This window comes from Pristiophorus japonicus, chromosome 2 (assembly GCF_044704955.1).
Source record: "Pristiophorus japonicus isolate sPriJap1 chromosome 2, sPriJap1.hap1, whole genome shotgun sequence".
Taxonomy (NCBI): Eukaryota; Metazoa; Chordata; class Chondrichthyes; family Pristiophoridae; genus Pristiophorus; species Pristiophorus japonicus.
This window is the reverse complement of record NC_091978.1, coordinates 73,270,970-73,294,889: the sequence shown is the minus strand read 5'-3', so window position 1 is coordinate 73,294,889 and position 23,920 is coordinate 73,270,970. Positions and strand designations below refer to the sequence as shown.

General features: G+C 44.2%; 1 protein-coding gene and 1 long non-coding RNA gene across 4 annotated transcripts in view; both read right to left on the bottom strand.

The window, feature by feature from the left end:
* rai14 (retinoic acid induced 14) overlaps positions 1 to 23,920 on the bottom strand; it is a 386,053-nt gene that overhangs the window by 130,348 nt on the left and 231,785 nt on the right. The window lies entirely within an intron of this gene.
* On the bottom strand, positions 3,145 to 16,545 carry LOC139230532 (uncharacterized). The gene is made up of 3 exons (XR_011587946.1): positions 16,490 to 16,545; positions 3,593 to 3,730; positions 3,145 to 3,249 (listed from the first exon to the last, which is right to left on the bottom strand). It is a non-coding gene; the product is annotated as an uncharacterized lncRNA (long non-coding RNA).

Here is a 23,920-nt window from a genome sequence, read left to right as displayed (position 1 = left end):
GTGAAATTTTATCCTGGGCTACTTATTTAATACAAAATTTCAGGTTTTTGAACTACTCAGATTTCCCATGGTGTTGCTCACTGAGTCCTCTTCACAGATGTTTGCATTTCCATCTTGCTGTCCACTTCATTCTGCAGCGGCCACTGGAAATAAACTCTTCCCTGTGTCACTTACAACTGCACTTATAAACTCCCAACTGTTTGGCCATTGGCCCTCCATTTGCCATGATATCACCACGGCTTTTGATCTGCTCAATCATTTTCTCATGATGCCCTTTTCCCCAGTAAAACCCTTACACTCTCCCACCCTGGTCGTTGCCCCTGGTGTGATTGCCATCTTAACTCCTTTAATTCCAAGGGGCTCAGACTTGAATGTATAAGGCGCAGAACTGGTTTAGCCATCAATTACTAGGTCTGGACTATATTAAGCACTATTGAGCCTTGCTCCACTCGAACAAACTGCATCCTAAAATTCAAAGATAAATCCCTGGTTCCTTCTCTCACTACAAACCGTCTCCTGAAATCATTCTCCCTTGCCCCCAACCAAGTGCGAGGATATCATTTGACTTCTTTGTCACCAAGATTGGGAACATCCACTTCCCCCAGCCCACCAATCCAAACACCCCCAAACTCACATGGAATTACATAGACTATACAGCACAGCAGAAGGCCATTTGGCCCAACCAATCCACACCAGTATTAATGCTCCACTCGCGCCTCATTCTATCCTTCTTCATCTAAATCTATCAGCATAACCCTCCATTTCTTTCTCCCTCATTCTTGTTGAGCCTCCCCTTAAATGCATCTGTACTATTTTCCTCAACCATTCCCTATGGTAGCGACTTCCACATTTGCACCACTCTGTGCAAATAAGTTTCTTCTGAATTCCTATTTGATTTCTTGGTGACTATCTTATACTGATGGCCTCTAATTTTGCTCTTCCCCACAAGTGGAAACACTCTGTCTACTCAATCAAAACCTTTCATAATTTTAAAGATCTCTATTTAGGTCACTCCTCATCTCTTTTCAATAGAAAAGACACCCAGCTTGGTCAAGCTTTCCTGATAGGTATAACCTTGCACTTCTCTCCTATCTCGCCTTACCATGAGACTCAACACCTGATCTCTTGATCCATTCCCACTAAACTGCTGACCAACATTCCTGTTGAGCTGTGCAGAGGTCCCGTGCCGACCACTCACCGGCTTTACAAAGGAAGTAACCACGCATGCACGAAAAATTGAATGGGCTGCACAGCCAGTTAAAGGGCCCGCGCACTGAAAAAAACGATAGGGAACATTGCTGCTGACCACTCAACTTTCCTCTGGTCCCCATGCTAGCTGACATTGCATATGATTCCCTCCTCTTAGGTACTATCACCCTCTTTCAAAATCACCGTCCTTAACCAGCTTCTCAAAAAACGCACCCTTGACCCTTCTGTCCTTAAAAACTGCTGCCCCATCACCAACCTTTGAGCTGTTTTCCTGCACGAGGAGCACCACGGAAATGCAAGAAGTTGCAGTAGGGTGGTTTCCCCGATTTGGTGGCTGCAAAGTGACTTAGGCCAGTTTGAAGTTGCAGTCCCCAATATTTATGATGAAGCCTGTCCATTACCCTCTTTGAAAATTAAGCTCCTATAGACCATAGCTTGTTTAATTTTTAATAAATATCAAACAAATCTCCTGAGACTATTTTAATCTATAAAATGGGATAGTACTTTCAAGATACATTAGAATTTCCATTCTGCCTGCTGGATTATCGCCCAGTTACCGCCTGTTTTTGCCAGAAAGGCAAATTACCACCCTGTACCGCCCATTTGACGCCCGTTTTAGTCCCGATTATTGCCAGCGGTAATTTCGGCCTACGATTACTGCCGGCGTTGTTGCACATTGCCTGCCCACGTTTCCCACCCAATAAATGAAGAAAATTCCCCAGCACCATTAATTTCCCTAATTATGCCATTTTTACCGCCCGCTAGTGCCGAGGATCCGTACCGCCCATTTTTTTTGGTACTTACTATATCTTGTCCCAGCGTTATGCCTCCATTTTGATTTTTTTTTCCTGTGGCCGGGGAGGAGGGGGGGGGGGTGAGAAGAATTCTGTCTGGAGTAGTTATTAAAGGATTTTGAATATATTGTGGATAAGTGAGTGGAAATCTGAACATACTTGTGTGATTTAAAATAAATAGGGCCTGTAGTTTCGCTGCCAATATTGCTGACCCTTACAATAATTTCCCAGAAGTGAGTGAGACACAGTACAAGAATGGTTTAATTGAATACATTTTTTTTAAAATAAAAGTTGTAATTTGAATTAAACTTTAACAATGTGATAAAATAAAATAATTGTTCTGAATGAAAATTTTACAAAACAAAACAACCAGCAACAGTAAAAACAATACTCAAACCATCCCTGCACCCTCCCACGATTCTACTTGCAGCCACCTTTCCCAATGCCTTTCCTCCCCAATCCCCCGACCCTTGGCCCTGAGCCGCTCCTCCTCCTATCAATACCCCTGGTCCTGCCCACGTTGGGACCAGTACGTCATGCAGCACAGCACCTTCAACGTGACTGTGGAGGGGGGTCAACAATGGCAAGGTTATGTGTGGGGTTCTGGAGAAGATGGAGGTGCTGAGGACCCATCTTCAAAGTTAGAAGAAACTAGTCCCTCCGGACGATCAGGTTTCTGTCACCACTAGTGACATGGCACCTTGGGGTGCAGTGCCATATCCCACAACCATCGATTGCCGCATAGCATTGGCATCAACAGTCCGGGTGTTCTCCCTCACGCAACAATCAGCTCCGCCATGTCCTCCGATTGACGGGCTGCTGAAGTGGCGACATTTGTGGACAACCCAGCAATGGCCTGGAGGAGCTCTCGACTCAAGTTGATGCTCATCCTGGACAGTCCCACCATGTCCAGGTTCGCATCTGCCTGCCTCGCAGCGTTCCCACCTTGCCGGATCAGCCACTGCAGATTCAGCATGGGGGGCGGTGCACCGCTGCTTGCCGCTTGGCCCTGCTTCCTCAGACCGGAATCCAGGGAAGTTGGATTCTGACATGGAACCGGTGGCCGCAGGTAGAAAGGACCCTTCAAGTCCCACCACCTCTCCCTCCTCCTCCACCATCACCGTCACAAAGCTTTGAGGAGTGTTCTCCTCTTGCTCCTCAACCATCTGTTCCATTACCATCTCTTCATTCCTCATTCCCTCCAATGACTCCTCTCTGGGAAGGGCAGGTGGCTCCACCTGTGCAACTGTAAAAACATAACATTAATGGCTGGCGATAGGGGAGGGGAGGGGTCAGAGATAATATGACAGCAATTCACTTTGCGTAGGCTTATGTGGAGAACAAACATATATTACCGAGAATCATTACATGAAACTATCATAAGCAAAGTAGACAGAAACTACATGACATAGCAAAACTTGAATCCCAAACAGTATGCTGCTTTCCAAGTGGCAGAGTGTGATCAACCAAAAATTTCTATCAGAACTAACAACATTTTGTGTTCACAGCATGACATTACATTCTACATTATATTGACATAACATTGAATTACATGACCGCAGTACAGCCCAGGGATTATGCAGACTTACCCTCTGCGATAACCGGTCCAGCACCAGCACACGTGGCAGTGCGATCATATGCTCCAGTCAGGGCTGCAGCGCGTTCTTCTAGGTCTGTTAATTCAACAATCTTCGGCGGACCTCCGCCCTATTGCCGGCTAATTTTTTCTGCAAAGGTGACAAAAAATGTGTAAACTAATTTCACAGCGACTATTACGGAACACACACATACATATATATAGGTAGACATCCCCAATTAATCGTCCCCAATCCTTTCGTCAATGAGTGCACCATTTAAGTTCTGTTAGCACGCAAGTGTTGCATGATGAACACATGAAAGTACAGAGGACTAACACAATGAGATCGATGATGGGAAATAAAAAATGACACCAAGCTTTACAACAGGCACTGCTTAAGAGTAATTAGTCAGTGCATGATAAAAGTTATTACTTACTCTTGCCGACCCAACGATATCATTCCACTGTTTCGGCACTGGTTCGACCCCCGCATCACGGATGCGACAGATGACACTGCCTCAGCGATCTCTCGCCATAACCGCTGATATTCACTTGGTGCAGGTTTTCCTCACCCACCCAGTGTTAGTTGATCCCAGCGGGTCTCCACTTCATGGACCAACGATTCCCTGGCTTCTTTGGAGAAATGAACGGCCCTCCTCCTCCCACCTACCTCCCTCTCCACTTCCATAGCTTCTTTTTGCATTTTATTTATACTGATATTTATATTTAAATATTTTTTTTTATGTTGTACTATTATTGTTATATCAATTATTAATGAAAATAATGTTCCAAATCGTTTTACAAATAGATCTATATAGCTCTTCTCTCTCTTTCAAATCAATCTCCACCTCAGCACTTTCCAAATCACCAACACTCTCTCACTGTTCTCGGCGCCTGCGCAGGGTCACCTTTGAGCCCGAAATCGCGGGAGAATGCCCGCGCATGCGCAGAGACCAAAAAAACCCACGCATTTCTAGGCCTTTAGTAAGGCAAGGAGATCACCGACTTTCAGACACTTCGCCACCGCCCGCTCCGGCCCGCTACTGCTGCACACCGCCACCGCCGAGAATCGGCCATCAAAAATCACTGGAGCGCGCAGCAGCGGTATTCCTGTGGTTCAAAAGCCACAACCGCCAGAATACCACTAAGAATCGGGTGGGAGCGAACCCAATCGAAATTCTAGCCCAATTATCACTACATTTTCTTTCCTTTGAGGTTTAGAATCAGGAATGGTGGCAGTAATCAGGACTTCATCAAAGTATATAAAATATTCTTTGCCACTGGCACGAAACAGGACAGAACATTCTTTTCAGGCTCCAAAATATTCAATTACATGGCATCCACTAAAGGAATTTTGTAAATGATGAATTGTAGGTTTGAAGGTTCAAGAAATCTACAGGTGTAATTTTTGCATACTTCGAATACATGAGGAATGCATGATCATAATCGCATTGACCCAACTTTTTATTGCAAAAAATCTCTACTGCACTCTCCAGAAGACTCAATAATATTAAATCCAACAGCAAATAAAAAAGGAATAGGAGAACATTGAAAACTTAGTGATCAAGAAATTATGGGAAATATTTACAGGGCTAATGCTGAGAATATGTATTCATTTTATGTACCAATAAAGCTGGCTTTCTGTATTAGAATCTTGAGTATTCAAAATATAGACTATTGCTTTTTAAAGTCACCATCCTGTTAAGATATAGAAGTAATTACTCAATGCTATCCTGCCCAATGTAGTCCTGGCCAATGTTTATCCCTCAACCAATATAATTATCTGGTCATTATCACATTGCTGTTTGTGGGACCTTACTTTGCTCAAATTGGCTACCGCATTTCCTACATTACAGCTGTGACTACATTTCAAAAGTACTTAATTGACTGTAAAGCACTTTGGGGCATCCTGAGGTCGTGAAATACTTTCTTTTCTTATAATTACACTGGAAGGAAAGGAGGGCCAATGTAATGCAGTGCAAGAGCTTTAGACTGCATAGATGCAACTTCCAAAAAGTTTGAACTGAACAAAACACTCATTATTGCAAAGTTGAGATGTACAACACATTTTATTGCAATGTTCTCAAACAATTCACACACATACCAGGACATCACATTTTCTTCATAGAACTAATTTTTCCATCATTTGTCTATTTTAATGTTACTATGACAGACATTTTTGACAAACCACCACAAATACTGCTTACACATTACTGACATTTGTATTTTTATTTTAGTACTTTCTGTAGGCTCCCACAACTCCCACATAATTGAAAAGCTACATTAGACACATATTATCTAGCTGGAAACATCTCCAGCTTCATAATTCTGTTTAAGTGACTATCCATTTTGCTAGTTTATAGAAACTGTGGGTGTTGAATGTTTTAACAGTCATTATATTATTGGCAGTGGTTTGAAATTGGTACATGGCTAGTTTCACATATCTCAGAAAATGTTTTACTGCTCATCTGAATTCTAGAATGTTACAGCACATGGCCATTTGGCCCATCAAGTCTATGCTTGTGTTTTTCTCCACTTGAGCCACCGAGTTCAATTCTACTCTCCTACTCATTCTTCATCCTCTTTAATATTCCTCTTTTTCAAGAAACTATCAATCTTGATTTAAAATAATTTATGGACTCTATTTGAACAATGGTTCAAGCAAGAGAAATCCACATTCTAACCATCCTTTGTAAAGAATGATCTTTGTGATTATCTGAAATCTGTGCCCTTTTGTTACCATGATGCCAGCCAATGTAAACAACCATTATTTATCTTGTTATAATCCTTCATAATCTTGAATACATCTATCGGGTCTCTTCTTAACCTTCACAATTCTAGTGAAAACAAGGCCTAACTTCTCAAGTCTCTCTTCAAAACAGTAAGACCTGCTATCCTCCCATTCCCCCAAATCCCTGTTAACATTTGGTGAATCTACATTGTACCTCATCCACTGTCCTTTCATATATTCTTCCTATTATGGAGTATCCAAAACCAGATGATCACAGGGTCAGCCCTAGACATTCCTCAGCTACACGAGGAAAAGATTGGTGAACAACAAAGCCGGTCTATAGATAACCAAAAAGTCTTCATTAAGTCTTCTGGAAATATGCAGACCATACAAGCTATGCTGAATAACCTGCAGAAATATATGACCAGCACATATTTAGTAGTGGAGCATAGATCTGCAAGTCCACAGCATTCTGCAAGAAGTCCAAACAACAGTTCCACTCAAGTATTCAGACCACTGTGAACTTAGATTCCAATTCTCTATTCGACTGGTTAGGGGAGTTGAGAGAGTTCGATAGTGTGGCTCAGATTCCTCAGTGGTGTTCAACAGTCCATTCCCAGGCAGATCCTTGGTTATCCTGAGGAATGCCCAGCAGCTGGGGCACTGTTGGAGGGAGGACAGATGAGCTCGCTGTTTCTCAGGGCTAAGGCACATCCATTCAACCACCAAGCTGGCCCACTCGAAGGGCTGGAAGCACGGAAGTCCCGCCACGGCAGCAAAATTGAAGTTACCGCCCCCAAAAGGAAGTGGAGCAAAATGTCACGTGCTCCACTTCCTTTTGGGGGCGGGACTGGGCCCCAACCATGGGAATTTACCAATGTTATGCGGAGTGTCGCTTAGCGCTGGTGGGAGCATAGGGACCACCCCTTCCGTTAAAGGTGAGGGCACGCTGCGAGCTCCGCAAAGGGGCGCGGGGTTACCACTTCACCACCGAGGAGCGGGGTGCCGTGGCAGTGAGTGCCAGGCTGTAACATTGCAACATGGACCCCACGAATTCCACATGGCAAGACCGTGATGGGTAAGTCGGCCATGGAAAAAAAATCTGCATGTCGCACCTCCCTTTTAATTTTGGCCCCGCGAGTGGAGTGCGGCCCAGTTCGCGACCCGCGAAGCTGGCGTGAGCTATCGAAGTTTCACTCCAGGACGAAAACGAGTCGCTGCGCACGTCATCTCCAGCGCAGCAGCCCGGGGAGCATCGATTTTCACCTCCACTAACTGCCGCGGAATTTCACGAGACGCAGTAGAGGCCCCGCGTGAGAAGTCATGTGTGTTCCGCTTGTGCCCCCCGCCGCCCCCGGGGTAACTAACAGGAGATGCAAATGACATAATTTCTCCCCTTATATAATGGAATTTCCCTATGTAAACAGTTGCCTGTCACAGTTTGTTGATTAAACCAAACCATTATTCAAGATGCTTTTTGGAAATATTTTTGTCCACAAATTTCTTTTTTCAGTAACTTAATGTAATTTCCAAAACAGAATTAACAAAAAGCAAACTTCAAGAAGTTACATATTTCACAACAACATGATTAGATTCCCCATTAAATTGTCTTTTTAATGTCTTCCTTTTGATTTTTTACTTCAACATTCAAGCCACCAGCCTCTCTCAAATGCCTCAGCTTCAACTGGAAATATTTAGCTCTGAACATCTGCAGAGAGCCTCCAAACTCACCTGTGCTTGCAGGTTGTAGAATTTCCCAGCATGAATAGCAGGTTACGAGAAGATTGTGTCACTTCATCCTGTGAGAACTTGAGAGTTTATTTACTAATTGCAAAAGGCTTTCAAAGAAATTATTTTCAAAAATGTTTTTCTGGCAAGTAGCATTTAAAACACTGACAACGTTTTTGTTATCAGGTGCTCAGTTAAACAAGACAGCTGTGACTGTGGTGCCTTTACTCTCTTGCTAACGAAACAGAGATGATTTATTCACAATGGATTTCCTTTTTCCTCTATTGAAATGTTAAAAATGAAATGTTACGTTTTAATATTAAAGGTCGGCATCAATGCGCTCACAAAAATTGAGCGCAGGAAGTAAGGTTTATGAAAGGAAGTGCGTGCATATGCAAGATTTTAAAATGATACTAATAGATGTCCTGTGGTGTTTCTCATGGTGAGTCAGAGGATGTACTAGTTTGCAATGTTATGCCAAGTAGGACATAACATTGGGTCATTAATTTATAATGATTTAATAATTTCCATATTTGTTTTTAAAAAATCCATACTTAAACCACCATCTTTTGAATCGTTTTCAGGAGGCGGTTTCATGAAAAGCTTAGAACAGCATAAACAATGTAATGTTTGTTTGTGGAAATGTTTATTAATGACTGCATGTAAACTGCACAGCTCACCAAAAGTGCATGGATTGCTTTAAGGCAGAATTTAAAGATAAATAGCTGACAATAGAGAATGCATTTATCTTTGTGGTTTTTTTGGGGGGAGGGTGGGGGAAGAGGGGCAGTGTCCCGACAGCATTAAAAGGAATCCATTAGAGTTGAGGAGGCAGGCAGTATCATGACCAAAGGAATTTTGTATCCCAGACTCTTAGCCCCGTCCCCACAAGGCTACTGGACATTGCCCGTCATCTCCCACAAAACCTCCCGATTCCAACATCAATTCTGTCAAACTATGCCCCTAATAGCTCCCAAAAGCACACCCTAATCCAGCTGCATTTCAGAACCCCTGCCCCAAGACATCACTCCCAGACCTCTTCCCCCCCCCCCATTCCCAGATTCCAGGACCCCACTCATTGTTCACAATTCTCAGTGCACCATGATCCAATGAAGGCCTGCAATGGTCCTGGTGCCATTCTATAACTCTGGCCTTGGGTGCCCCATCCCCTAACTCTAATATTGGTGGCCATGCCTTCAACTGTCTATGCATCATGCTCTGTAATTACTTCCCTAAACTCTTCAACCTTACCAACTTCCTCTCCTGCTTTAGACTCGACTACTCCAATGCACTCAGAGCCTGGCCTTTTGACAAGGTCCCACAAGAGATTGGTGTGCAAAATTAAAGCACATGGTATTGGGGGTAATGTACTGACGTGGATAGAGAACTGATTGGCAGGCAGGAAGCTGAGAGTCGGGATAAACAGATCCTTTCAGAATGGCAGGCAGTGACTAGTGGGGTGCCGCAGGGCTCAGTGCTGGGATCCCAGCTATTTACAATATACATTAATGATTTAGATGAAGGAATTGAGTGTAATATCTCCAAGTTTGCAGATGACACTAAAAGCTGGGTGCCAGTGTGAGCTGTGAGGAGGACGCTAAGTGGTTGCAGGGTGACTTGGACAGGTTTGGTGAGTGGGCAAACGCATGGCAGATGCAGTACAATCTGGATAAATGTGAGGTTATCCACTTTAGTGGCAAAAACACGAAGGCAGAATATTATCTGAATGACGGCAGATTAGGAAAAGGGGAGGTACAACGAGACCTGGGTGTCATGGTAAATCAGTCATTGAAAGTTGGCATGCAGGTGCAGCAGGCAGTGAAGGCGGCAAATGGTATGTTGGCCTTCATCGCTAGGGGATTGGAGTACAGGAGCAGGGAGGTCTTACTGCAGTTGTACAGGCCCTTAGTGAGGCCTCACCTGGAATATTGTGTTCAGTTTTGGTCTCCTAATCTGAGGAAGTACATTCTTGCTATTGAGGGAGTGCAGCGAAGGTTCACCAGACTGATTCCCAGGATGGCAGGACTGACATATGAGGAGAGACTGGATCGACTGGGCCTGTATATACTGGAGTTTAGAAGTGTGAGAGGGGGATCTCATAGAAACATATAAAATTCTGACGGGACTCTACAGGTTAGATGCAGGAAGAATGTTCCCGATGTTGGGGAAGTCCAGAACCAGTGGACGTAGTCTAAGGATAAAGGGTAAGCCATTTAGGACTGAGATGAGGAAAAACTTCTTCACTCAGCCTGTGGAATTCTCAACTGCAGAGAGGTATTGATGCCAGTTCATTAGATATATTCAAGAGGGAGTTAGATATGGCCCTTATGGCTAAAGGGATCAAGGGGTATGGAGAGAAAGCAGGAAACAGGTACTGAGATGAATGATCAGCCATGATCTTATTGAATGGTGTTGCAGGCTAGAAGGGCCGAATGGCCTACTCCTGCGTCTATTTTCTATGTTTCTATGGCCGACCTCCCACATACTACCCTCCAGAAATTTGAGGTCATCCAAAACTCTGCTGCCCATGTCCTAACTCGCACCAAGTCCTGTTCACCCATCACCCCTGCGCTCGCTGACCCACCTTGGCTGCCGATTAAACACCTCGATTAAAAAATACTCATCCTTGTTTTCAAGTTCCTCCATGGCTTTGCTCTTCCCCATCTTTGTAATCTCAACCATTCCCACATCCCTCAGATATCTGCGCTCCTCTAATTCTGGCCTTGAGCATCCCCAATTTTAATCGCTCCACTATGGGTGGCCGTGCCTTCAGCTGCCAAGGTCCTAAACCTCTGTCTTTCTACCTTTCTTTCCTCCTTGAAGATGCTCCTTAAAATCTACCGCATCTGCCCTAATCTCTCGTATAGCTCGGTGTCAAATTTTGTTTTGTAACACTCCTGTGAAGCGCCTTGGGATATTTTACGATGTTAAGACGCTCTCATGCGCAGAAGCGAGAGTTAGGACAAATAGTCACCGACACCGCCACCCCCCCCCCACCCCAGCAGAGAAGCAGGGGGCCGGCGGGGAGAGGGAGACATGGGGAGTGAGGAGAGGAGAGCGGGCGTGCGACTGGGGAGGGGGAAGGGGGGAGGGGGGGGGGGGGAGAAAGAGAAGAGAGAGGGACCGGGGGGGGGAAAGAGAGGAGAGGGGGACTAGGGGCGGAAGAGAGGAGAGGGAGGGGGGAACGGGGGGTGGGGGAGGAAAGAGAAGAGAGGGGGACGGGGGGTGAAAGAGAAGAGAGAGGGACGGGGGGGGGAAACGGGAGAAGAGAGGAGAGGGGGACTGAGGAAAGGGACTGGGGGGGGTGGGAAGAGAGGAGAGAGGGACTGTGGGGAGGGAGGAGAGAGAGAGAGAGAGAGAGAGAGAGAGAGAGAGAGAGAGAGAGAGAGAGAGAGAGAGAGAGAGAGAGAGAGAGCGAGCGAGCGAGAGCGAGAGAGAGAGAGACTGGGTGGGGGGGGGGGGGAAGAGAGGGACTGGGTGGGGGGGGGCGAAGAGAGGGACTGGGTGGGGAGGGGGGGGGAAGAGAAGGACTGGGTGGGGGGGGGGGGGGGGAAGAGAGGGACTGGGTGGGGGGGGGGGGAAGGAAAGAGAGAGGAGAGAGGGAAGAGAGAGAGAGAGGGAATGGGGGGGGAGGGAAGAGAGAGAGAGAGAGAGAGAGAGAGAGAGAGAGAGAGACTTGGGGGTGGGGGTGAAGGGAAGAGAGGAGATGGGGACTGGGGGGGGGGGGGGAAAGAGAGGAGAGAGGGACTGGGGGTAGGGGGGTGAGGAGAGAGGGACTGGGGGGGTGGTGAAAGAGAAGAGGGACTGGGGGGGTGGTGAAAGAGAGGAGAGAATGACTGGGACGGGGGGCAGGAGAAGGGAGAACAACTGAGAGAGAGAGAGAGAGAGAAAGACTGGGTGGAGGGAGAGACTGGGTGGAGGGAGAGAGAGAGAGAGAGAGAGAGAGAGACACTGGGCAGAGACAGAAAGAGAGAGAGACTGGGCGGAGAGAGCGAGCGAGACAGACTGGGGGGAGGGGACAAGGTCATGCACTTGCGCTGGTGTAAGGGACTTCGACTGTGGGAGGGATGCCTTTGTGCTGGGGTTAGGGTCTTCAGCTGGCGGAGGAAGCATTTGCGCTGGTGTAGGGGACTTCGGCTGGAACTTGGTGGCTTTTGGGGAGATCTATTCACTGTGGCTTCTGAAGTCAAAATGGATCTAATCACAAATTGGAAAGTCAGTCAGAACTTGGGCTGGGCAGTTCCAGTTACACATTCTCGAGGAACTTCAGGGTGTGGCTTATTCCCCAAGGGGACCAATCAGCTGTAGGTCATGTGAAAAAGAAGAGCCAATGAGAGATGCGGCTGCCTTTCAGTTAGTACAAATAGACGCATCCATACAACAAGTTGTTGTTTCTGAAGACTTTCTTTGATTAAACTTCTGTCCACCCCTTCCAATATGTCCTTTTGGTTCTTGGTGTTCATTTTTATCTAAATTAACTTCTCAGAACTGCCTTGGAAGGTTTTTCTACATTAATAGATTTGGATTTGCCTCCCGAAAGCTCCAAGGACCCCTCTCCCAATTAATACAATCTTACCAGAACCATGCTCCCTCCCAGGGCTTCAACATTTTGGATATCCTGCCCTTCGAAGCACAGCTAGACTGGTAAATCATAGTCTCTGCTTGGCCTAATACCATTGTTTTTTTTAAACACAGACCCTCCAACTTAGTGAGCAATGCCACAGGAGATTTGCTAGTAATATAACAATGTTTTGTAATATGATGCCGAGCAGAGTATACAACACGAATAGAATTATAGAATGGTTATAACACAGGAGGCGGCCATTCGGCCTGTCGAGCCTGTGCTGGCTCTCTGCAAGAGTACTTCAGAGAAAGCGCAGGGAGTGGGAGTAGCTGTAGACCTAAAAATTATATTTCTTCAGGTACTTACCCAATTCCCTTTTGAAAGCCATGATTGAATCTGCCTCCATCAACATTTCAGGCAGTGCACTCCAGATCCTAACCAATCGCTGTGAATAAAAGTTTTTCCCTCATGGTGCCTTTGGTTCTTCTGCCAATCACCTTAAATCTGCGTCCTCTGGTTCTTGACCCTTCCGCTAATGTGAACAGTTTCTTTATTAACTCGGTCGAGATCCCTCATGTTTTTGAACACCTCTATCAAATCTCGTCCCAACCTTCTCTGCTCTAAGGAGAACAACCCCAGCTTCTCCAGTCTATCCACATAGCTGAAGACTCTGATTCCTGGAACTATTCTTGTAAACCTTTTCTGCACCCTCTCTAAGGCCTTCACATCCTTCCGAAAGTGCGATGCCCAGAACTGGACACAATACTCCAGTTGAGGCCAAACCAGTTCATTATATCTTCCTTGCTTTTATTGTTTATAAAGGTTCATTATAACTTCCTTGCCTTTATACTCTATGCCTCTATTTATGAAGCCCAGGATCCCGTATGCTTTTTTAACCACTTTCTCAATCTGCCCTGCCACCTTCAACGATTTGTGCAGATACCTCCAGGTCTCACTGCTCATGCACCTCCTTTAGAATTGTACTCTTTAGTTTATATTTCCTCTCCTCATTCTTCCTACCAAAAATTATCACTTTGCACTTTTCTGCACTAAATTTCATCTGCCACGTGTCCGCCCATTCCACTAGCCTGTCTATGTCTTCTTGAAGTCTATCACTATCCTCCTCACTATTCACTATACTTCCAAGTTGAGTTATCTGCAAATTTTGAAATTGTGCCCTATACACCCACATCCAAGTCATTAATATACATCAAGAAAAGCAGTGGTCCTAGTACCGACCCCTGGGGAACATCACTGTGTACCTTCCTATAGTCCGAAAAACAACCGTTCACCACTACTCTCTGTTTCCGATCACTCAGCCAATTTTGTATCCATGCTGCCACTGTCCCTTTTATTCCATGGGCTTCAACTTTGCTGGCAAGCCTATTATGTGGCACTTTATCAAACACCTTTTAGAAGTCCATGTACAGCACATCAACCGCATTGCCCTCTTCAATCCTCTCTGTTACCTCATCAAAAAACTCAATCAAGTTAGTTAAACATGATTTGCCTTTAACAAATTCATACTGGCTTTCCTTAATTAATCCACACTTGTCCAAATGACTGTTAATTTTGACCCGGATTATCGTTTATAAAAGCTTCCCCACTACTGAGGTTAAATTGATAGGCCTGTAGTTGCTGGGTTTATTCTAACACTTTTTTTTTTGAATCGAATAGTTCCAGCAAGCATATTTCAGAAATATATCAAATACAAATACAGAAATGTTCCTATTTGGAACAGAAGTCTGCTTCCATTGCAACTAATCCTAGGTTTTGCCCATTTTTACTGATTCACCAACCATGAAAATAATATTTTACTATTTAGTCTCCCAAAATTTTGGAACCTCTTTCAGATCCATGTGAACTTGTTTTGCTGCAGTTAATAGAACTGCGGTTCTTTGGGGTCAACTAACATCACCAAATCAGATTATTTGGTCATAGCTCATGGCTGTTTATGGAATGTTGCTGTGCACAATTTGGCTGCCACATTTCCCCACATTACAATAGTGACTACACTTCAAGAGGGAGGGAGGGAAGTGAGGAAAAAGACTTGCATTTACATAGCGCCTTTCACGACCACCAGATGTCCCAAAGTGCTTTACGACCAATGAAATATTTTTGAAGTATAATCACTGTTGCAATGCAGGAAACACGTCAGTTAATTTGCGCTCAGCAAGCTCCTGAAAACAGCAATGTGATAATAACCAGACAATCTGTTTTTGTTATCTTGAATGAGGGATAAATATTGGCCAGGACACTGGGGATAACGCACCTGCTCTTCTTCAAAATAGTTCCATGGGATCTTTTACGTCCACCTTGAGAACACAGACAGGGCCTCAGTTAATGACTCATTCGACAGTGGAGCACTCCCTCAGTACTGCACTGGAGTGTCAGCCTAGATTTTTATACTCTGGAATGGGACTTGAACCCACAACCTTTTTCGTATGTCCTGCTTTTTTGAAAGTTACTATATAAATGTTAGTTCTTTCTATGCTTTGCTTTCAATTTTATGATGCCATCGAACCCAGGGCTGTCCAAACTTTTTGCCTTCATGAGTCTCAGAGCTGCATACCATACAGCCTCAAACCACATATAATTTAATTCACATTTCCATTAAGTTGCTAATATCTCATTTGCTCATACGAATAGATCTTGATGTTCCAATTTAACATTAATCCACCAATAGGTAAGGACAGCCCTTTCCAATTTTGTGAAATTTAAACAGGGTAAACCAGTTTAGAAAAAATAAGCACAAATGGGACCAAACTGTCTGGCCTTTGAAGAACTGGATTGCCAGTGCAAAGGGCAACTGATATTTGCATAAGCCTGATCCAAGCCACTCAATTAAACTACAGTTTGGTAATCATTCCCAGCAATCAATTATTTCCTGTACAAGAGAGAGGAGCACATGTTCAACCTTAATATCCATAATAGTATACCAAGGATCAAAACCTACAACTTATTTTAATCTGTAAATAACTGAGGGCACATGGAATCTTGACCAAGTTTAGGAGCTCAGTAAGTGGGGAATCATACCCTCAAAATAGCTTTCTGCAATTCCATGGCACAGATTATCAGAGGGCTTGTGCACTGTAACCCAATCCCATCTGCTCCATCTCAGGACAGAATAATTTCAATTATACCACTGGCACTGGGAATGGAATAACTGGTTGGCAACTACTTCTGTAACAACCCTTTTATGGCTGACACACATACCAACAGTCTAACATTACTGAAACTGCTGACCAGAGTTTACTGCGTCCATTTGAACAATATTTCAAACATTTCTAAGCATTCTGGTAAGTCAGTAGAAAATGTCAAGCAGAAAAAGGATATCAAGCACTAGGGGCTAGCCAATGTGAGGTCTGCCAAAACAGGGCTCATATACAAATGGTTAGGAAAGTCAACAATACTAATCACGGTAAAACTTTTTAGGCCATAGCACTGTCCACCTCCTTTCCCTCTAACTAAATCGACTACTGCCTGGACTTTTAACGAATTGCTAGAATTTTGCAACAGCAATTTCTGATACGGAAGTTAAAGATACATTCAAAAAGCTGAACATTAAAGGAATATGGTACTGTACACATTTTTGGCTGGTAAATGTTTTAACATTTATTATAGTTGGTGGTAGGATATTGATTTGACCTAATCCATTGCTTCTGAACTTTGACATCTTTGGACCACCTGTGTAAACTTTAACAGCAATCAACAGTGAATTCAATACACTAGCTCTATTGTACAGTATAACTCTATGCTGCAATCAAGGATACGTTTTCCCTAGTCTTGCATGCAGGTAGTGTCAGAAGCAATTTCCACAACTTCATCAGTGTTTTTAAGTTGCTCACCCACATTCAAGCTGTTTCATTAATAATCGATCTACTTACGCTGGGGTGGAAACCAGTTCATGTGATGCCACAGATAATCACTAGGAGTAATTATATTCTTTCCACAGGAATACTACAGTCATCATCATAGGCAGTCCCTCGGAATTGAGGAAGATTTGCTTCCACTCTTAAAAATGAGTTCTTAGGTGACTGAACAGTCCAATACGAGAACCACAGTCCCGGTCACAGGTGGGACAGATAGTTGGAGGGAAAGGATGGATGGGACAGGTTTGCCACATGTTCTTTCTGCTGCCTGCGCTTGATTTCTGCTTGCTCTTGGCGATGAGACTCGAAGTGCTCGGTGCCCTCCCGGATGCACTTCCTCCACTTAGCGCGGTCTTTGGCCAGGGACTCTCAGGTGTCAGTGGGGATGTTGCACTTTTTCAGGGAGGCTTTCAGGGTGTCCCTGTAACGTTTCCTCTGCCCACCTTTGGCTCCTTTGCCGTGAAGGAGTTCAGAGTAGAGCGGTTGCTTTGGGAGTCTTGTGTCTGGCATGCGAACGATGTAGCCTGCATCGTTGGAGCTGATTAAGTGTGGTCAGTGTTTCAATGCTGGGGATATTGGCCTGGTCGAGGACGCTAATGTTGGTGTGACTGTCCTCCCAGGAGATTTGTAGGATCTTGCGGAGGCATCATTGATGGTGTTTCTCCAGCGACTTAAGGTGTCTACTGTACATGGTCCATGTCTCTGAGCTTTACAGGAGGGCGGGTATTACTACAGCCCTGCAGACCATGAGCAGATATCAATGGCGTGAATAAGAATCACTGTTCGAAGTGTCAACAGTTTCCTCAAGTGTAAACACAAACTAGGTTCTCCCAGAGGGCACTTGTGCAGGAGAATTTCAGTATGAGTAGCTGATGTAATATAAATGGTATACTTAAAATATCCTTCAATCACAACTTGCAGATTAGAAATGGCAACTGAAGGAGAAAAAAAATGTATGATACGGAACTGCTCCATAATGCTATGCATTATGAAAGGCATGCATGGGTGTCTTTGATAAGTGCCTAAGATAATGCATCTTAACTACTTTTTAATACAAGTTTGAACTTAACATTTTATAAATGTATACTGGATTTTTTTTTAAAGATTGCAGATATAGTGTATGTTCTTTTACCCATTATTCCGTTCACATGTTTTAAATGGATCATATAGAAGTATTCTTCATCTAAGTTGAAGGGCACTCCCAGAAGTAACAAAACTATTTCACTGAAAATTTAAAAAGGCACAGAATTGTGAATGAGATTTCTGTAATTTGGTTTGCCACATCTTTGGCTGCAACACATTTAGTTCTATGTTCCTAGACTATTTAAAACAATAAATTAAAACATGCTGAAGCCAGTACACTATATAACTGCACTATGGACTGTGGACTGTTCAAGTAACACATGTTAGTTCTGGTTACAGAGGCACAAGGGTACTAACCACATCCCAGTAGTGGTACAGATAAAGGCCAAAACCAGATGGCGGGGTGGCCTGATCTGGCCCACTGCAATTTTAAACTAAGTGGCAATGACATCCCAAGCTGGTGGGGTCCTCTTTAAATATGCTGATAAGGCTCCAATGACGTCAACGTGGCCCAAACTGTTATTTTACCCCGAGGCAGGAGAACATTGATGGCCTCTCTGTTGGAGCCAATCTGTTTGGAACAGCAACCAGGGCCGGAAGAGTTCCATAAACTTAAGTTTTTATACATTTTTTTAAAAGTTTACTTGTGGTCCAAAACCAGGAATGCTCCTTTGGGCTCCACAAGGAAACATTTGGCCTCCCCTGCTCTGGGCTTCCTCCCGCTTCTCCGACAGAGAATGAATCCCCTTTTACGTGTGCCCGCCCAGGAGTTTAAAATCGATCCCTTACTGCCAGAAATCTAACTTGAGGGCTGGCTAGAAAAACTCATCTTCAGCCATAAGGGAAGGTGCATGAGAAGGGACTTTATAGATGTACATAAGATCAAGTGGGAAAAAAAAAGAGAATGTAGGGAACTATGTTAAGCGAAACCAGGAGGGATACAAGTGGTAAACGGCAAGTTGTCAGGAATCACTTGTTTATGTAAAGGAAGAATGCCTGGAATATTTTCTGGCTATGATAGAAATTACAGCAGATTGAACCCAGTGTTAGGTCAAATTTCTTTGTCCTTTTTCTGCATCCTTATGTTTTTTAAATGCTTATGTAATTCTCTAAAAACTGCCTCCTGTGCATCAATAGTCATTTGAAGTAAAGCATTCCAAATTCTAATAATGCACTGCATGAAAAAAAACATTGGCCCTGAAATTCCAGAGAGAGGCTTCCTTCATACGAACGCCTCCGACCCAAAATTTCTTCATGGAAGTACCTGGTGGTCCCGGAGGAGACTTGGATTCCGGTCAGAGGCCTTCTCTTCCCGACAAGACTATGGATTCAGAGCTTTACAGAACGTCCACGTCTTCGAGATACACAAGTAAAAGTAGACCTGAACAACCAATCATGGTACGCCGTATCTCTGAGTTCCTATTACGATCAATGAGAATACCCCCTAAAATACCCAAACACAACATAAAAAATAAAAACATCTCACATATTTAAAATTAATTGAAATTAAAGTTAATTAAATGTTTTAGAAAAAAATATATATTTTTTGGCTTTTCTTTTTATTATGTTTTCATAGGGTTTAAAATAAACTTACCTTAGTGGACAGGGTTTTTTTAAAAAACATAAAAATGTCCATTTAAATTTTATTTTTCTATGTTTTAAAACTCTTATGCTGGCAAAAGTAGGCTACGCGCCCACTTTTACCAGGCGCACGAGTTTGAAGGACAGTTGCTGGGCAAGAGTTGGGTAAATAGCCCAATCTCTCCCGCGCGAATGTTCTTCCTGCGGGGATACAGTAGATCTGTCAAGAGATATCTTGACAGATCGGAAAAGCCGTTTTTTGGCGCATGTGCATTGCGCGTCAAAAAACGACTTTTGCGAGGCCTCGCCGGGTCCGACAAGGCCAGAATTTCAGGGCCATTAAATATGCCTTGAAGTTTAAATCTGACCACAGGTCTGAACTGCACATAATTTGGCACTTAACTTCGAAAGAACTAGAATAAATGTTTCAGAAATGATAGTCTCGGTTATCCAGTTGTTCTGTCATAATCAGATATAAAAGTCTGGAAGCGTTCCATTATCTGGAGCACTGGGAATGTGCAAGTACAAATGTTTTCAATTCGATTTTTGCCTCCCTATATGTTGTACTGTCCAGGTAATTATGTGGCATATTGTAATTTATTAGAGCATTAGAATAAAATACAACTGTAGAACACAGATTTCTGCAGCCTAGAAACAATATATTCTTTGTGTTATGATGAAATTAGGTAGTTTCAAAAATATCAGACATTACATTGAACTGAATGGACATTCAAACTGGAAGTAGCATACTGATTTTTCTATTAAAAATAAGTGTTCATTCATTGGCTAATAGCTCACCTCCATGCAAAGGTACTATATGAAAGCTATGAACAAGTAGTTGTGACCCTTAATCAGCCAAAGATATGACTGAATAGTAATTTCCTCTGCTAATAGGGTACCATACAGTCAAATGTTACTGGCAAATTGAAGAACATGCCTTCACAGTAATAAGTCTATCTTCACTTCTCTGCTAGAGGACAGGTTATGACACTAAATTTTTAATCATAGAAATTTATGGCCATTCAACCCATCGTGTCTGTGCCTGCCGAAAAAGAGCTAGCTATCCAGCCTAAGCCCACTTTCCAGCTCTTAGTCCATAGTCTTGTAGGTTACGGCACTTTGTGCATTTTCAAGTACTTTTTAAATGTGATGGAAGTTTCTGCATCTACCACCCTTTCAGGCAGCGAGTTCAAGACCCTCATCACCCTCTGGGTGGAAAAGGTTCTCCTCAACTCTCCTCTAATCCTTCTACCAATTACTTTAAATCTATGCCCCCTGGTTATTCACCTCCCTGCTAAGGGAAATAGGTCCTTCCTATCCACTCTATCTAGGCCCCTCATAATTTTATACACGTCAATTAAGTCTCCCCTCAGCCTCTTCTGTTCAAAAGAAAACAACCCCAGCGTATCCTGCCTGACTTCCCTTATTTATATTCTTTGGTTTTGAGCCCTTCTTCAGTGAACTATTTTCCAAGATCAAATTTGTCAATCTCCTTCATAATCGCGAAAACAATTAAATCATCTTATTCTATAAAACAGGCCTAGCCTCATCAACCTTTCCTCATAACTTATCAAAATGATCTTTGTTGATCATTTCTGTACCATCTCGGGGGCAATAACACACTATAAATATATGAGATAAGAACAGCATACAATATAATATAGATATGAATTTACTTATGTAGCAAAAATGCAAGCTTTTTAAATTGCTACTTAACTCCCTGCCAATGCAAACCAGTATTTTTTTTTAAAACTGTAACCAAGCAGTGATGATGACGTTACAGATTAATCCACTATATTTATTGTTCATCAACATGTAGTACTACTGTCCAGTTTAGTGCTCCCTTCCTCATGGTTCCTGGCCACCATGCTAATTATTTTTACTTGTATTCAGAAAGACTTTCATCTGTCACCTCGTGGCCCATTTACCTAAAAAGATCCTGCTCATTCTGAATCCATTTACATTGGGCTGGATTTTTGCATTTTTGCGATTTCGCCCATTTTCCGGTGCTAATCGTGGCAAAATCAAAATTTTAGTGCCGGGTTAGCATTAAGAGCGCGCAACCGTTGCCAAATGAAAGTTCACGGCGGGCGTTAGCGCTAACTCAGGCGTTGCACGACAGAATTTGTGCGCCGAAGCTGAAAGTTCCGACCGGAAAAAAAAAAATTGGCCGTTCTGCACTTGCGCAAATATTTTTTTTGCCGAGCTTCTGGTCTGCTGTTCAATCGCAAATGCTAATGCAGGGCGTGGCCTCTGCACACATGCGCTGTGTACACCCAGGGCTGAATCAGCCATTTTATTATTCAATTTTCATGATGATGAGGGAGGACGACAAAAGCAGCCAGCATGCGCGAAGATTCCCACAGGAGGCTAACAAAGCTCTTGTGGGGGCAGGACCTCCACAGCAGGGTTTGATCCAGACCCCTGCCAGCAATTTTTAACGAGATCGCTAAGGAGGTCTCTGCTTCAGATACAGTAATAAGGATTAACAGTGCCAGAAAAAGTTTAATGATCTTTCGAGGGTTGTTAGAGTAAAACTTTAATTCATGTATTCTTTTATTACTTGTTATAAATCTCTCACACTATTGGTTCTGATGCTGTCTGAGCACTCTGTGGATTGCCTCCTAAAATGCATGGCATATAGGTTAGCTTAGCGTGGCACCCTATTTGACACGAATGATCTTTACACATTATTAAGATTGGTTTGCGAGTTCTGATAAGATGTTTCCACACTTCGATGTCCTCCTGATGAATCACGTGCAACTTCCAAGGCCATTAAACAGAGGACTCTATACATTCAGACAGTATGGTATTAGTGCTTTGGTGTCTATCTGTGTGTTCCACAAGAGCAGATGGACCCTCTGGTAACCATTCCCATTGTCATCTTTATAGGCAAAGCCATCCCACAACCACCGGGAACAGCTGCGGACAGGCAACAGTCCACCTCGGACCCTGTCACTTACAGACCTGGAAGAGCGAGTGGCAGGCCTCATCAGCATCTCAGGTCGGGCAACTGTCACTGGTGGCACTGACCCCTGCTTGCGTCCTGAGGGTAAGTCCTGCACAATCCCTGGGCTGGGGCAATGTGATGCAGTGTCTGTGGACTAGATATAATGGAGTCACGGTGATCCTTCAAATGAGCCTGTGCTATGTGACCTTACCCATGTCACCCTGCCCCCCTCCCCTGTTGCTTTCTACTTCCAGATGACCAGTCAATGGCACTGAATCCTTGGGATCAACCCTCCAGGTCAGCCCAACATGTGGAGGAGGAGGAGGAATTTGACGAAGAGGAGTTGACGGAGACCGATCAGCTAATTGCAGCGCTGGGGTGGGGGGACAGATACAGTCTACACCTCTTAACACTGGCAAACGTGTCGTCTGAGGATGATCAAACATTATGGGGCTTTGTCATTTCTGAGGCTATTGGGACCAGTAGCGTGCAGCAATGCAGTTCTGGGGTCGAAGCCTGTATGCCGTGTCTCCGAAGGGTGAGTTGACAAAGCAGGTTTGCTGACAGGCAGATACACAACTGGACATGATGGCACTGTCCAGGTAAAGCATCAGGCTCACCCATCAGCTCCTTGAAGTCTTGGGTAGGGTTCCGCGAGTATCGACAGTCTGAAAGCGACCATAACGGAGATAGGGTCGCAGATTGTCGGTACGAGCCACGAAACCTGCGAGGCCATCAATGCCCAGGCGAGGCTGGTGGCCTTCACCAGTCACACTGGAGTCCCGGAGAGTGTGGCGAGAAGCCTTTGAGAGTTCCCCAGTCTGACACCCAGACACACACCCACACCATCTGTGACTGGCGACGTCGATGAAGAGGCTTGCCAGTCAAAAGCCAGGCCTTCCATGCCACGAGCTCGTCCAGTGTCTCCCTAGGAGGCATCTCCAATATCTCTCCCCCCCACACAGCAGTGCTCTGACCATGTTGCTGCACGCTATCGTGGTACCACTTTGGATACGAGGAGCAGGCGGAAGGGGGGTAGCTAGTGTTAAAAGACCGTGAGGCATAGGGTGTTTGTTATCATGTTGTTGCTATTATTTTTGTTGTAGTATATTCAGTTTGATCACAACTTGTGTTATTTTATTAAAGTTTCAACGTTTTCAAATTATTTTCACAAAAAAAGTTATATAACATTTTACAATACTTGATAAATCCTTTTGTTCACCTTAACCATTCCTGTGTAGTGTCTCATTTGCAGAAGAGAGGGAAAAGTCAACATGTTGGGATAGTAGCTGGGCAACGGTGAGGCTTCAAGCAAAGCGTTCAGTTATGAGCTGCTGACGCAAGGCTTTTGCAGCGGCGAAATTTCCCCGATTCCTCCCTGTAGTTGTGGTTGGGTTGGTGGCATGGGTTCCTCGCTAGACTCCTCTTCCTCCCCTTCCCCTCTCTCCTGAGGTTCTCCTGCAGTCCCCATTGGCAAATCCTTTCCCCTCATGGTGGCTAAGTTGTGTAGCATGCAGCACACCACAATGAACTCAGGCCTGCTGAGGGAGCATTGTTGGCAGCCTCGAGAGTAGTCCAGGCATGGGAAGCGCTGCTTGAGCATTCCAATTGTCTGTTCATCAATGTTGCCTGTGGCTGCATGGCTCTCAGTTATAGCGATGCTCAGCTTCTGTCTGAGGGTGATGAACCAGATGGCGAAACCGTAACCTTTGTTCCCGAGCATCCAGCTTTGGCCTTGTGGTTGAAGCTAGAACAGGCCTGAGACACTGCTCTCACGCAAGATGAAAGCATCATGGATGCTCCCTGGATATTGGGCATTGACTGCCATGATG